The sequence below is a fragment of the Corvus cornix genome, chromosome 6 (genome assembly GCF_000738735.6).
Source record: "Corvus cornix cornix isolate S_Up_H32 chromosome 6, ASM73873v5, whole genome shotgun sequence".
NCBI classification, from domain to species: domain Eukaryota; kingdom Metazoa; phylum Chordata; class Aves; order Passeriformes; family Corvidae; genus Corvus; species Corvus cornix.
This window is the reverse complement of record NC_046336.1, coordinates 30771283-30777959: the sequence shown is the minus strand read 5'-3', so window position 1 is coordinate 30777959 and position 6677 is coordinate 30771283.

The window sequence follows — 6677 nt, the reverse complement described above, 5'->3', positions numbered from 1 at the left end:
TTGCTGTTTCCCCACACGATGATGTCATCATGTATTGCAGATGTTCTGGAGCCTCACCCTTTTCCAATGCAGTCTGGATCAGTCCGTGGCAAATGGTGGGACTGTGCTTCCACCCCTGGGGCAGTCGGTTCCAGGTGTATTGCACACCCTTCCAGGTAAAAGCAAACTGGGGCCTGCATTCTGCTGCCAAAGGAATGGAGAAGAAGGCATTGGCAATGTCAATAGTGGCGTACCACTTCGCTGCTTTGGACTCCAGCTCGTACTGAAGTTCCAACATGTCCGGTACAGCGGCGCTCAATGGTGGCGTGACCTCATTCAGGCCACGGTAGTCCACCGTCGAGCCTCCATTCTCCACTGGACTTACGCACTGGCCATATAGGGCTGTTGAAAGGTGAATGGGCCTTGCTGACCACCCCTTGGCTCTCCAGTTTGCGAATCATCTCATGGATGGGAACCACAGAGTCTCTGTCGGTGCGGTATTGCCGGCAGTGCACTGTTGCTGTGGCGATTGGCACCTGTTGTTCTGGCAACTCTTAGCAGTCCCACGGCAGAGGGGTCATCTGAGAGGCCAGGCAATGTACTCAGTTGTCTGATATCTTCTGTCTCCACAGCAGCTATCCCAAAAGCCCAACGATGTCCTTTTGGGTCCTTGAAATATCCATTTCTGAGATAGTCTATGCCGAGAATGCACGGGGCCTCCGGGCCAGTCACGATGGGGTGTTTCTGCCACTCGTTCCCAGTTAAACTCACTTCAGCTTCCAGTACAGTCAGCTGCTGGGATCCTCCTGTCACCCCAGAAATAGAAATGGGTTCTGCTCCCACATACCTTGATGGCATCAGAGTACATTGAGCACCGGTGTCAACCAAAGCCGTGTATCTTTGTGGGTCAGATGTGCCAGGCCATCGGACCCACACAGTCCAAAAGACCCGATTCTCCCTTTCCTCTACCTGGCTAGAGGCAGGGCCCCTCTATTCCTGGTCATGTTGCACGTTGCTCCCTTCCGGTGAATACGTTCCTGAGGTCCCTTCAAGAGGATCGGTCATATTATCATTCCGGTACCGTCTGGAGTTCTGTGTGCGGGAGACCGGAGCGGCGTTGACTCTAGATGCACTTCTTGTGGTAGTTGTCCCTCTTTTTAGTTCACGTACCCGAGCTGCTAAGGAGGAGGTGGGTTTTCCATCCCACTTACTCATGTCTTCTCCATGTTCCTGAAGGAAAAACCAGAGGTTACCTCGTGGGGTGTATCCTCTCTCCCTGGTTGGGGGTCGCCGGCTCCTAATGGCAGAGACTCTTGTTGGTTCTGGCAGGATGTGGTAAATCTCTTCCTTAAGTTCCTTTCTCAATTTCTGATGGCCTTCTTCAATCAAGCTCCGGACTTGCTCAGCCAAAAGACTTGTTTCCACGGATGAGACATGGGTGCGAAACGGGGCTGTGACGGTGTCCTCGTAAATCCTCAGTTTGTTCACCAAGACGCCCACCCTGTCCTCGCCTTCCCTCCATTGCAGCGTTGCCAGGTAGCGGGAGTACAGCTCTGGTCCAAGGCGTGCGAACCTCAACCACATCTGTGACGTGCACTGGACACCATCTGGGCTCTTAGGAAATCTCTCGTCTTCTGAGAAAATGATCTCCAGCACAGCCAATTCCCTCAGGCACCGGATACCTTGTTCCATTGTGCTCCATTTTCCTTGGTGCACCTGGAGGTCTTCTTTACAAAGGTACCTGTCCCTTACACTTGCAAGCAGTCGCCGCCAGAGGCTGAGGGTTTCTTGGGTTCTCCCGATCCCCTGGTCAATGACCACATCCCGGGACAGAGATCCCAGTTGCCTGGCCTCACTTCCGTCCAGAATGGTGTCATTGGCTGCAGCGTCCCAGATGCGGAGCAGCCAGGTCAGGATAGACTCGTTCGTCTGGCCGGGGTGAATTCCCTCCGCAGGTCTCGCAGCTCACCAGGGATAGCGACCGAGTGATGATTCTCTGGCTCTGCCTCTTCTGCTGGGTGCGAAGGTCCTGCTGCATCCTCGTCAGTCACTATGCGGACTGATTTGCTTTTTTGATTTCTTCTTCTGCCACGGGGGCAACTGCAATCGGTTTAGGCTGTTCTGGTTCAGTGATGGTTTGCATGGGGACGCTGACAGTGCTTTTGGTTCCCTTCTCCTCTGTGTCAGTCTGTGTGGACATGGACGCTGTTGTCTTGTGTCTGGGTTCTTTCTCCTCTGTGTCAGTCTGTGTGGACATGGACGCTGTTGTCTTGTGTCTGGGTTCTTTCTCCTCTGTGTCAGTCTGTGTGGACATGGACGCTGTTGTCATGTGTCTGGGTTCTTTCTCCTCTGTGTCAGTCTGTGTGGACATGGACGCTGTTGTTTTGCATTTGGTTTCTTTCTCCTCTGTGTCAGTCTGCGTAGACATGGACGCTGTTGTTGCTCTGGTTCTTTCTCCTCGGTGCAGTCTGCGTAGGATTGTGTCAGTCTGCGTAGCCATGGTGTTTGTTGCTCTGCTCTTTTTCCCTCCCTCATCCTGAGGATGCTGTGCCATAGCTCTGTTTCTAAGCATGGTGTACATGGTGCAGGCTGTACAGAGAAGACAAAGCAGAACTGACAGCAAGTTTATGCCGTCTTTGACATCCAGAGGGAATTCAATATTTTTCAAAAACTGCTGTGCCTGGCCTGAAAGGCTGGAAGAAACCACTCTCTACTCCTCCCACCAGGGGCTGGGTGCGATTGTTGAGGAGATCCCAGACATAGAAGCCCAGACTAGGACAGCCAAACAAAACTGAGTATATACTCCGAATGGTATTCATCGCCTCAACAGGTTATTATGCTGTAGGCATAATAAACCATTAAAGCAATTCTCATACCATTCCCTGGGTTTTAACAGGAGTAATACTACAGGCAGGTAGTTCCCCATGTGAGGAAAAATATAGAGAGCAAAATACAGTACCCACATAGACAAGCTGAGCACCATGGTGAATAGGTTTCCGTTAACACAAAATTGTAATTCTGACTTTCTCTCAGAGCTGCCCCACGTTGGGCGCCAAATTATGTGCTAGTTTGAAAACAAACCAGTGAGAGGCACTAAGTCAGAATAACAATTTAATGGAAATTAAAGAAAAGGGGGAAAAAAAAAGGTAAAAGAAAACACTGTCAAACTGACAGAGTCAAGGTACAACCTGACACCCTGTTAGGCAGGGTGGTGGTAGCAGTCTGGTAGAAATGGTGGCTGCAGTCTTCTGAAGCTGTGATCCTGTAGTAAAACAGTCTGCTCTTCCTCAGGAAGTCCAATGGTGGCTGTGTAGCTCCTGTCCTCTGGAAATCCAGTGGGAAGCCGGTGTCTCTGGTGTTCAGCCTCAGATTATATCCACGATGGGATGCTTGGTTCCTCCCTCTGGGTGGAGCATCTCACAATGGGGTAATGAGTCATGAGGCAAAGTGTTGATTAGGCTCATTAACAGAAGATAGTCCAGAGGGAGTTATCTCTGAGTCAGGCGGCAGGACAATGATGGGCAATTAACAGAAAGATAGTCTGGGGGGAGGAGGCAAGGAAACACTGCCCCACCTGATTTCAACGGCTGATGGGGATGGTAATAGAATACACTGCAACCCAGGACACCATGGAAGAAGCACTACAGATGCACAGTTTGGTAGAAAGTAACTCATCCCAATGTTCTGCAAGGAGTGACAGCCAAGCTGTCCCCCAGAGATTACCCTTTCATGAAGCGGTTTTAAGCTGCAGCTCAGAGCACATGCCCTCTTCTTACCCACCACTCCTGCCCTGACATAGTGGCCTGTAGAACTTTGCAACCATGTGTCCAAAAGCCACAAGCCCTCACCTTTCCCTTTGCCAAGGCAATGTTGGAATAACATCACAGATTCTGGTGCATTCAGGCAGCAAATGTGGGATGGAATAAATCAGAGTAGTTCCCTCTACATTCATATTGGCAGCACTCCCTTCTCATCTGGCAGGGAAATGGCCATTACCCCACCTGTTACCCCAGTTTGGAGCAAGACTGGGATTGCAGGAGCACTGATAACCCTAAGAGATGCTATAGACCAGCCTTTTCTCTGTCATCACAAATAAATGCTATTAAGGGACATCGTAGTTTTTCCACAGCAGTACCAGTCCTTCCTAAATTCATTCTCTCACTTTCCCACAGTCACTGTTTCTTTGGTGAGAGCTTCTCGCTCTGTACACAGCAAAAAACCAAGGTGTCAAGAAGGAAAAGGTGATTCTCTAGTGTATATGACAACAGAAAAAAGAATTTAATCTGAATCACACCCTCTCTGCTTAGCTTTACACACACAGACAGAAATGAAACCAAGATTCTGGATGGTTTTAACCAGAGAATTTATGAATGTTACTATAAAAAGGTTTGGGGTAGGGGAAGTCAGAGCTGCATTGCTCCAACCTGCCCTGAGGATCACAATCATTATCTCTACCAAGAAAAATCATTATCCCCACTAAGACCTAAGAGTAGAGCTCTGAGCCAGGGTCTGTAGGGTGCCTTTAACCAGCCTGCCCAGCTACAGCCCTGCACATGGCCTGGCGCACCCCCAGAGCCATGACAGCTGCCCCAGCTCCTGTTCTCCATCCATCGGTCACCAGCTGTGCTCCCACACTCATGCCTGGATGCAGAAGAACCTCCCAGTGCCTCCACAACAAACTACCTGGTCCCCACCTGGCCAAAGACTGTGCACCACTTACAGAAACCACAATGATGAGAACAAAAGAAAAGGAGTAAAAAAGGAAAAAGGTGGAGAAGAGAAAAGGGAAAAAGAGAAAAATAAGAAATAAAAATGGAAACAGGCAAAGAGAATATAAGAGAAAATAAAAAAGCAAAACAGAGAAAAGGAAAAACAAACCAAGGAAAAAAGAAAAGAGAAATGGAGAGGAAAAAAGAGGAAGGAAAATAGAAAGGAAGCAAGGGAAATAGCAATAAAGAAAGGCAAACATCATTTTAAACACAGGGAATGAGAGGTTAACTCTGGAGATGAAAAGGGAGGACTACACTGAAAGAGAAAAATTAAAAATGAAAATGCAGTTTACTTCTAGTGGCATATGCAAAACAAACACCATTTTTCATGCTCCTAAAAAGACAGATAAACCCATTCCCAGTGGTTGCTGGAGTAAAAGAAGGGCAGCTGGACCACAGGGTTACAACAGCCATTAGCATTTTTGCCAGTTGATGAGAAAGCATTTCATACCCAAATGTGTAAGGTCAGCAGAACACAAGCACTAACTTATTGCCTGTCTGATTTTCATCTTTCATTTCAATGTGCTGAATTATTAATGTCATCCTAGTCACTAGCTAAACTTTTTTTTTTTTAGGTCTCTATATAATGTTAAGTCATTACATAATCTAAAAGTGTCCAGGGCTCTGATGCAGCAGCCCTCCTAAGCAGGCCTATGAAAACTGGCTGCTTTAAGTGCCAAAGAAACTTTTACCACAGGCAGCTCCCATTCAGCACCAGCAGCACTGCAGACCCTCCTGCAGGAAGACAAACAGCGTAGGCTCTGTGGTGCCTTGAGGCAAAAACAGTGCTCTGGGAAGTGTGGGAAGAGGGAAGTGTGACACACCAAGGGCAGTGGGTGGATTCAGTCTCGTCACAGAAGGCTGAGATGCAGATGGAGGCAGTTGTCTGTTCAGAGGAACATTCCTTCAAAGCCATGGGTTTGTACACCAAAGCCAGGCCAAGGCTGTGTGACAGCCGCACCCCCGGGGCCAGGCAGCACGGCTCCACCTGCAGCACGGCTCACTATGATGGAGGCATTGCAACTGCACCTTCCCCTGCCAGCCGGGGCTGGCATCACAAGCACAGCCACGCTTCCCTCTCATTTTGGAAGTAATCCCTGCTGACTTTGCAAATGCCTTTCACAGAACCACTCTTGCAAACTTGGCCAAAGTGGCTGGGGAAGCCTATGCAGGGTCAGAAGCTGATCAGGCAGCTGCAATCCATGATCTTTATCTATTACAGAGATAGTAAGGTCTTTGGTTTAGGGAGCAAAGACACGTGGCTGGGAAGAGTGGAAGTGTAAGTTGTATTCAGAGGGTTACTGTTGCCATGTCAACACCTGAAAAAAAAATTGTTTACCCCCGGCACTGCTTAAGACTTGAAAGTATTCAGTGCTGAATGGGATTACCTCTTTATTTATTTATTTATCTGTTTTACAAATTAGCACAAGACAACCCAAATATATAAATTTCATTCCAGAAGAAAAAATATTACATGCTTAGAGGGAAAGAATCAAATGAATGTGTTTACCTTAACTCTGCAATTTGAAAAAGCAAACCTGAGAAGAATTATTAAAAGCACATGAAATGGGAAGTGTGCCCTTTAAATACCAACTTTTAATTGCAGTGATGTGAATATGTAAATCTAATTATGCACATTTAAGGATTAGGTATTTTATTAAAACTGCCTTGATTTACCTTGCACAATCAGTCCTTTTATTACAGCTGATCATCAATTTTCATTCTGGTTTTTGTTAATAAGAACTGACAAAATACCAGAGTCTTACTATGTCTAAAAAGCCATTGCTGTAGTGCTTCTGTAGAACAGCTGGATGAATACCCTACTGCTCAGCTCCAGGATACATGAACACAGTCCATTACAGGGCTAAAGGAAAACTTAATTTTAGGTGCACAGAATAATATTTCTTAGAGTCTTAAGTGCAAGATATA